Genomic DNA, 10131 nt, shown 5'->3' on the forward strand with positions numbered 1-10131 from the left:
GAGAAGCCGGGAACCTGTACAATCCTGCTTGTCCCACCTACACTTCCTGTATTTTGTCTCAGCACAGCTGATGCCTGAGACACACAGGACTAGATGGTTTTCTTGTGAAGGGACCCCTAGTGGTAAGAAGTATGGAGCATTATTTCACCCAAATAAATACTCAAACATACAAATATACATATATTGGGGACATTTTTTTTTTAGACAGCCACCAATTGTGCATGTTCTCCCACTTAAGAGAGGCCTGTAATTTTCATCTTAGGTATACTTCAACTATGAGAGACATAATGAGAAATAAAATCCATAAAATCACATTGTCTGATTTTTAAAGAATTTATTTGCAAATTATAGTGGAAAATAAGTATTTGGTCAATAACAAAAGTTCATCTCAATACTTTGTTTTATACCCTTTGTTAGCAATGACAGAGGTCAAATGTTTTCTGTAAGTCTTCACATGGTTTTCATACACTGTTGCTGGTATTTTGGCCCATTCCTTCATGCAGATATCCTCTACAGCAGTGATGTTTTGGGGCTGCCCCTGGGCTACACGGATTTCCAACTCCTTCCAAAGGTTTTCTATAGGGCCGAGATCTGGAGACTGGCTAGGCCACTTTAGGACCTTGAAATGCTTCTTAAGAAGCCACTCTTTCGTTGCTCGGGCAGTGTGTTTGGGATCATTGTTATGCTGAAAGACCCAGCCATGTTTTATCTTCAATGCCCTTGCTGATGGAAGGAGGTTTTCACTCAAAATCTCACAAGACATGGCCCCATTCAATCTTTCCTTAACACGGATAAGTTGTCCTGGTCCTTTAGCAGAAAAACAGCCCCAAAGAATGATGTTTCCACCCCCATGCTTCACAGTAGGTATGGTGTCCTTTGGATGCAACTTAGCATTCATTCCCCTCCAAACACAACAAGTTGAGTTTGTACCAAAAAGTTCTACTTTGGTTTCATATGACCATATGACATTCTCCCAATACCCTCCTGGATCATCCAAATGCTCTCTAGCAAACTTCAGACAGGTCTGGACATGTACTGGCTTAAGCAGGAGGACATTTCTGGCACTGCATGATTTGAATCCTTGGCGGCATAGTGTGCAACTGATGGTAGCCTTTGTTACTTTCGTCCCAGCTGCTCTGCTGCTGCTCTGCAGGTCATTTACTCGGTTCCCCCATGTGATTCTGGGATTTTTGCTTACTGTTCTTGTGATCATTTTGACACCACGGGATGAGATCTTGCCCCAGATCGAAGGTGGTCTTGCATGTCTTTCATTTTCTAATAATTGCTCCCACCGTTGATTTCTTCACACCAAGCTGCTTGCTTATTGCAGATTCAGTCTTCCCAGCCTGGTGCAGGTCTACAATTTCGTTTCTGGTGTCCTTTGACAGCTCTTTGGTTTTGGCCATAGTGGAGTTTGGAATGTGACTATTTGATGTCGTGGACAGGTGTCTTTTATACTGATAAAAAGTTCAAACAGGTGCCATGAATACAGGTAACGAGTAGAGGACAGAGGGGACTCTTAAACAAGAAGTTACGGGTCTGTGAGAGCCAGAAATCTTGCTTGTTTGTAGGTGACCAAATGCTTATTCTTCACCATAATTTGCAAATAAATTCTTTAAAAATCAAACAATGTGATTTTATGGATATTTTTTTTTCTCATTATGTCTCTCATAGTTGAGGTATACCTATGATGAAAATTACAGGCCTCTCATCTTTTTAAGTGGGAGAACTTGCACAATTGGTGGCTGCCTAAATATTTTTTTGCCCCACTGTATAATGTTATCATCTACATTATATAAAAGGTTTTTGCAATGACAGTGCCCATTCGTGAACAGTGACCAAGTAAAGACATTTCTTGTTTTGTTTGTTAATTTATGTTAAGGGGGACTGCTCATCTGGCACAAAAGTTGCTTTGTTGTTAATACCATATGTCTGCCATGTATACATGTAATACAAGAGAAAAGTGGAAAAGTTTGCAGCTCACCCAATCTTGTGACAGGTCCACTAATTTTCTTCGCATCATGGCAGTAATACACATGTACCTGTTTTTTTTGTATATGTGTGATGTTATGTGGAATATATATAATTGTTTTTCGTTGCTAGACTGGCAAGCCATTGTATTTGGCAGCTTTTCCATGCCCTGTCATGTTGGCTGACAGTGATCATGATTTGTTTCTGCTGGTTAGCAAAGGTAGAATGTGCCAGCATTCACCTGCACCCAAGTAGAGACTGACCATGCCTTGGGTGTTGGGTTGCTGTTCCACAGCCCTCATAGGACAAGTTTACATTCACATGCACATGTATACATTCAAGTTGTCCTCTAATTGGTGTGTGAGTAGGATTGCCTATAGGAGAAGCATTGGAAAACTACAGGCCAGTTTAGGTTTGCTGAAAGGGTGTTGGTGGATAGTGTTGGGCGCGAATATTCACATTTCGATTTTTTTCCGCGAATATCGCAAATTCGTGAATATTGCGAATATATTTGCTATATATTCGAAAGTGTGAATATTCACTTTTTTCACATATGCGAATATTCGCATATGCGATTATAACGAATATGCGAAATTTGCAAATATAGGACGAATATTCGTCTATATATTCGCGAAATATCGCGAATTCGAACATGGGCAATGCTGCTCATCACTAGTTATCACATATAATATTGGGAGGCATTTATCACATGTTACATTAGGGGGCAGTTATCACATGTAACATTAGGGGTCAATGATGTAAATGTAAAAGAAAAAGAAAAAAGTCAAAAATTGCGGATTTTTGGTCACTTCATTTACCAGAAAAGCATGAATAAAAAGCGATTATAAATTCCCATCAAAACCAATATGGTACCGATAAAAACAGATCTCAGCACAAATAATTATACATCTCCCATAGATCCCTGTATACAAAAAATATGTTATAAAAATCAGAAGAGGACAATTTGAAGCATACTATTTATTTATTTTTTACTAAAACGTATAATTTTTTTAAACTAGTAAAATAGAACAACATCTATATAAATTGGGTATTGTTGTAATCGTATGGACGTACAAAATAAATATTACTTGATCAATTTACCGTAAAGTGCACTGCGTAGAACCTATACCCCCTAAAATTGCATATACGTTTAAAAAATTTGAAAAATCGCTGCATCATTAAGGGGTTAACAGATACATCTCCTCATGTATAACTGAGTCCTGAAGGAGAATATTACTCCTGTGATATTACTGGGTTGCCAACTTTCTTGGAAAAGAATACTGGCCATGCTAATTTGCATAATTAATTATATATTTGCATATGCGCATATGTGAATATTTGCATATTCCTTCTTTTCACTTGTAAAGTTGCCCACCCCCTCACTGGTGTCTTCCTCAAATACGAGATTATGCGAATATTCACATATGCGAATATAACGAATATGCAAAATTTGCGAATATAGGACGAATATTCGCTCATATATTCACAAAATATCGCTAATTTGAATATGGGCAATGCCACTCATCACTATTGGTGGACTGACAAGCTGAACTGGCTTGTCCATGACAGAGGAGACAGTGGGGGATATTTATCAAAGGATTTAGACTGTTGTTTCCTCTCTAAATTTGTCACACAAGTCGCAGTCTAAATATGTCTGACTTTTCTGCGACTTTTGCTTTAGAGGATGTTTAGAACATGATGCATTCTAGTCTATTTTAGATGGAAAAATGCATTGGTGCTGAATTTATCAAAAGCGACTTTTCAGCGTTGCATCGGCTGAAAGTACGCCGAAATGTCAGACCATACTGGAGCAGGTTTAAATACAGTCTAAAGCATAGATCTCGAAACCTGTGCGCAGAATTTATCAAGAGCCGTGCGACTTTTGATTAATTAGGTGCATAATAGACCGGCCTAACCCTCTCTAGTTTGGTCTATATTGATGTGGGACATAGAAAGCTTTGATAAATCTCTCCCAATATGTGACACAAACAAGGTTTGCAAAAAAAACATTCCTTTGTCTTTTATGCTCAATGTTGCCTAAATTCTCAGAGATACAGCTTTTTAACCCCTTAAGGACCCAGCCATTTTCACTTTTAGGACCAGGGCATTTTTTGCTCATCTGACCACTGTCACTTTAAGCATTAATAACTCTGGGATGCTTTTACTTTTCATTCTGATTCAGAGATTTTTTTTTTTCGTGATATATTCTACTTTATGTCAGTGGTAAATTTTGTCGATACTTGCATAAATTCTTGGTGAAAAATTCTAAAATTTTATGAAAAATTTGAAAATTTAGCATTTTTTGAACTTTGAAACTCTCTGCTTATAAGGAAAATAGACATAACAAATGAATTATATATTGATTCACATATACAATATGTCTACTTTATATTTTCATCATAAAGTTGACATGTTTTTACTTTTGGAAGACATCAGAGAGTTTCAAAGTTCAGCAGCAATTTTCCAATTTTTCACAAAATTTCCAAAATCTGAATTTTTCAGGGACCAATTACCAATTCAGTTTTGAAGTGGATTTGAAGGGCCATCATATCAGAAATACCCTATAAATAGCGTGATTTAGTTTAACAATCAATTCTGAAATAGTAGGCGGTAGAGATCGCAACCAATGCTGTGCTATCAACTTGCGGGTTTGGTAAAGAATCCTGCTAACACCAATGTATAGACCACTGTCCTTATCTAGCCCCTCCAAGAACCCCAGTATACACGTCAGGACAGATAAATTAAATGGTCAGCCATACACCCGCCTAATTAGCTGACCCACTTCCTGCCAAAACAGAGCTAGACGTGGACAGTCCCATAACATATGGAGCAAATGAGCGTCAGGTAGAGAACAGCGAGAGCAGAAAGAATCAGGTCGCAGTCCAATTCTGTGAAGGAAAGCAGTAGTGCGATACACTCAATGTAGTAAGAAAATTTGGGACACCCTGTGCTTTTGGAGGGGGTGAGGGGTCCTCGCCGTTGATGTGCCTATGTCTTCTTGACCATTTCTATAGATTTTATGCTTTTTTATTGGTTTCCTGGTTGAACTGGTATATCTATTACCTGTGTCTACTCCATTGTCCAGCCTTCTGTATTGCATTACACCCTGAGTTGCACCCTGAGCTGCATGGTGTTTTTGGTGGGTGGGGAGGGGGGAAATTAGGGATGTTGGTCTGTTTTGTTTATTAGTCTTGTATGAAAAATTGTTTTATAAAAATGTTCGCTTCTCGCTTCTCGGCCTTTTGGCTAAGATCAAGTGTAGTATCTGTTCTTATCAGTTTTTCATGCCGGTGGACAGTAACGCCGATATGGGGCTGGTGGGGATGGGTGCTGCATGGAGGATGCAGGTGTACCAGGGCTTTCCGGGGCTGGTTCTGAGGAATCAGCTCGACGGCTGCCCCGATGTGACCTGTTCCCTCCGGGTCTCGCCATGAGGCTGAGAGGGTCTAGAGCCGAGGTACTTTTGTGCCTCGGGGAGTGGTGACCCCGAGGTGCCGAAACTCACTGGGAGAATAGACTCACTGAGTTGAAGCACGGGCACCATAATCTCTTCACCTTGTGGCACTCACCTCTTGATTCCCGGCCTTCTGGCTAGGATCAGAGAAATTTTTATAGATCCGGCCGGATGTCCGGGCAGTATATCTGCACACATTTATTTATTTCTTATTTGTCTCACTGTGTCACTTTTTGCGTGTTGTGTCTTCACAGGATTTGTCAGGATGCGGTAGCCCTTCTGGGTGTCCCTCCTGGCGGTCTAGGGGAGGTGTGTGTGGCCATTAGGTTCCACACCTCCCTGCAAACACCCCGGGTACTCCTGCCTTGGCAGGGTACCTACCGTAATCGGCTCTGCGGGCAGATACCTTGGCTAACGCCAAGGGGGATGCCGGGAGCATTTGTGGTCCCCTAGTAGCTTCGGCGAAAAGGGACATCGAACCTGGAACCTCGCAGGAACCTTTTGGTCCGGAGGCGAAGGGTAAGGTTTGTTGGGGGGCCTCTCTCCTATCGGAGAAGGGCTTGCGATAGACCGCATCCTTTGTGCACGTTTTTTTTAAGTGTAACACGTTTGCACTTTTTCTTGCACTTTGGGTGAATCGAAAGCACGTTCCTCGGCTTTAGATAAAAAAAAAAAAAAAATGTTCTGATTTAAAAAAAGAAATACCCTATAAATGACCCCATTATAAAAACTGGCATTCAGAAAGTGTGTTAACCCTTTAGTGTTTCACAGGAATAGCAGCAAAGGGAAGGAAAAAAATTCAAAATCTTCATTTTTTACACTCGCATGTTCTTGTAGACGCAGTTTTTGAAAATTTCCAAGTGGTAAAAGGAAAAAAAGCCCCCCAAAATTTGTAACCCAATTTCTGTCTAATATGGAAATACCTCATATGTGTATGTAAAGTGTTCAGCGGACGTGGTAGAGGAAAGGAAGTAGCAACAATGGGATTTTGGAGAGTGAGTTTTTCTGAAATGGTTTTGGGGGGGCATGTCACATTTAGGAAGCCCCTATGGTGCCAGAACAGCAAAAAAAAAAAATGCTGGCTTTCCCCCAAATTTTACATTTTAACAAGGGGTAATAGGAGAAAATGCCCCCAAAAATGTGTAACCCCATCTCTTCTGAGTATGGAAATACCCCATTTGTGGACGTCAAATGCACTGTGGGTGCACTACAATGCTCAGAAGAGAAGAAGTCGTATTTGGCTTCGGAAAGCAAATCTTGCTGAAATGGTTTTTGGGGGGGCATGTCACATTTAGTTAGCCCCTATGGTACCAGAACAGCAAAAAAATAAAAATAAACATGGCTTACTATTTTGGAAACTACACACCTCAAGCAACGTATCAAGGCATACAGTGAGCCTTAACACCCCACAGGTGTTTGACAAATTCCTGCTAAAGTTGGACGTGAAAATAAAAAATTAGACTTTTTTCACAAAAATTTTGATGTTACCCCAAATTTTTCATTTTCACAAGGGGTAATAGGAGAAAAAGCCTCACAAAATTTGTAACCCCATTTCTTCTGAGTATGGAAATACCCCATATGTGAAGTGCTCTACGGGCGAAGGAGTGCCATTGAGCTTTTGGAGAGAGAATTTGGTTAGAACAGAAGTCGGGGACCATGTGCGTTTACAAAGCCCCCCGTGGTGCCAGAACAGTGGACCCCCCCCCAAAATGTGACCCCATTTTGGAAACTACACCCCTCACATAATTTTGTTAGGGGTGCAGTGAGCATTTACTGGCGTTTGACAGATCTTTGGAACAGTGGGCTGTACAAATGAAAAATAAAATTTTTAATTTTCACGGACCACTGTTCCAAAAATCTGTCAGACACCTGTGGGGTGTAAATGCTCACTGCTCCCCTTATTAAATTTTGTGATGGTTGTAGTTTCCAAAATGGGGTCACATGTGTGGGGGTCCACTGTTCTGGCACTATGGGGGCTTTGTAAACGCACATGGCCTTCAATTTCTGACACATTCTCTCTCCAAAAGCCCAATGGCACTCCTTTTCTTCTGAGCATTGTAGTTCGCCCGCAGAGCACTTTATATCCACATATGGGGTATGTTCTTACTCAGAGGAAATACATTTTGGGGTGCTTTTTTCCTATTCTCCATTGTGAAAATGAAAAATGTAGGGTAACACCAGCCGTTTAGTGAGAAAAATATCTTTTTTTTTCATTTTCACATCCAACTTTAATGAAAATTCGTCAAACACCTGTGGGGTGTTAAGAATTACTATACTCCTTGTTACATTCCGTGAGGGGTGTAGTTTCCAAAATGGGGTCACATGTGGGTATTTATTGTTTTGCGTTTATGTCAGAACCACTGTAAATTCAGACACCCCTGTGCAAATCACCAATTTAGACCTCAAATGTACAAAATGCGCTCTCACTCTTTAGCCCTGTTGTGCATCCGCAGAGCATTTTACAACCACATATGGGGTATTTCCGTACTCAGAATAAATTGTGTTACAAGTTTTGGGGGTCTTTTTTTTCTTTTTACAGCATGTTGGTGTAAAAAATAAAAAAAATTTACACTAACATGTTGGTGTAGACCCCAACTTTACCTTTTCATAAGGGGTAAAAGGAGAAAAAGCCCCCCAAAATTTGTAACGCAATTTCTCCCAAGTACGGAAATACCCCATATGTGGCACTAAACCGTTGCCTTGAAATACGACAGGTCTCCAAACCGAGAGAGCACCATGCGCAATTGAGGCCTGCATTGGGGATTTGCATCAGCCACCAAAATACCCAACGGCAGTGCTTCCTAAACAGGGTGTCTCCAGCTGTTGCAAAACTCCCAGCATGCCTTGACAGTCAGTGGCTGTCCTGCAATACTGAGAGTTGTTTTTTTTTTTCTGCTGGAGGCTCCGTTATTGGGGGGGGGGGGGGTGTAAGGGTGTGTATATGTAGTGTTTTACTTTTTATTTTGTGTAGTGTTTTTAGGGTACATTCACATGGGCAGGTTTACAGTGAGTTTCTCGCTGGGAGTTTGAACTGCGGCGGGAAATTTGCTACATCTCAAACTTGCAACAGAAAACTCGCTGTAAACCCCCTATGTGTGAATGTACCCTGTACATTCACATAGGGGAGGGGGGGGGGTTTGGGCAAACCTCCAGCTGTTGCAAAACTACAACTCCCAGCATGTACTGACAGACCATACATGCTGGTAGTTGTAGTTATGCAACAGCTGGAGGCACATTGGTTTCGCAACACAGAGTTTGTTACTTAACTCAGTGTTTTGCAACCAGTGTGCCTCCAGCTGTTGCAAAACTAGAACTCTCACCAAGTACAGGAGTTGTATTTTTGCAACAGCTGGAGGCATGCTGGTTAGGACACAAACTCTGTTTCACAACCAATGTGTCTCCTGCTGTTGCAAAACTGCAACACTCAGCATGCATTGACAGTCGAAAGGCATGCTGAGAGCTGTAGTTATGCAACAGCTAGAGGCACACTGCTACAACTCCCAGCATGCAATTTGGTAGTCTGTGCATGCTGGGAGTTGTAGTTATGCAACATCTGGATGCTCACTTTTTCATAGACAAAATGTGCTTCCAGCTGTTGCGTAACTACAACCCCCAGCATGCACAGACTACCAAAGGGCATGCTGGGAGTTGTAGTTGGAACTCCAGCTGTTGCAAAACTACAACTCCCAGAATGCCCTTTGGCTGTGCATGCTGAGAGTTGTTGTTAAGCAACAGCAGGAGGTAAACAGCCCTCACCTCCTGCTGTATCCTGCCATCGCAACTGCCACCGCTGCTGCCACTGCTCCTGCAGTCCTGAGAGGACCCCCGCCAGGCCAGGGAGAGGTAGGAGACCCCCACCGGCCCTGATCACCACCTCGATTGCCATTCCGATCACCGCCCAGCAGGGCAATGATTGATCGGTCCTTTTGGCCGATCAATCACGTGATCGTGAGGTGGCACCTCACTCTTGCTGGGTAAGGTTGAATAGGGCTGTCTCGGACAGCCCCATTCATCCTTTTTTCCGTGTCACCGGTTCACCAGAGACCCGATTGACCCGGAATCGCCGCAAATTGCCGGTCTGAATGGGGGAAGTTGGTCTCAGGACCCCCCCAGCGGTTTGCACCGGGTGCCTGCTGATAGATATCAGCAGTCATCTCGGTCTGGTCCCTGCCCTGGGTCCTTAAGTACCAGGGTGTTGGGGCATACCTGTATGCCCTGGGTCCCTAAGTGGTTAAAGGTCTACATGCAAAGCCAGCATTTACCGTATTGCATGTTCTAATATACTAAATAATAATTGTTGTATTGTTGAAAATTTTTTAATAACATACATCTGCCTCTGGTCCGTATTGCAAGAAATTATCATGTGTGATATGCATATTTACAAACCCTACATGTGTAGTATGTAGGCCATATTTATAAAAAAAAAAAATAGAATTTTAACCCCATGTCTGTCTTTCTCACTGTACTAGGAAATACTAAATTCCCCAGAGTGGTAGCTCTACATGATACTATACTACAGCCTCCTTTTAAAATCTATGTTAACCCCTTCATGACCCAGCACACTTCTTTTTCCTCCTAACCTTCTAAGACCCATAACTTTTTTTATTTTTGTGTGAAAATCTTGTATTAGGGCTTTTTTTCTGCGTGATGAGTTGCACATTCCACTGATTCACTTTCTTATTTTTATCATTCAATTTATTACAAAA

At 41.6% G+C, this 10131-nt stretch overlaps 1 non-coding gene across 1 annotated transcript; it reads left to right on the forward strand.

The window, feature by feature from the left end:
* Nucleotides 1-5197: 5197 nt before the first annotated feature.
* On the forward strand, nt 5198-5385 carry LOC130274647 (U2 spliceosomal RNA). Its single transcript, XR_008844420.1, has one exon. It is a non-coding gene; the product is annotated as a U2 spliceosomal RNA (small nuclear RNA).
* Nucleotides 5386-10131: the final 4746 nt, after the last annotated feature.

The sequence above is a fragment of the Hyla sarda genome, chromosome 5 (genome assembly GCF_029499605.1).
Source record: "Hyla sarda isolate aHylSar1 chromosome 5, aHylSar1.hap1, whole genome shotgun sequence".
NCBI classification, from domain to species: Eukaryota; Metazoa; Chordata; class Amphibia; order Anura; family Hylidae; genus Hyla; species Hyla sarda.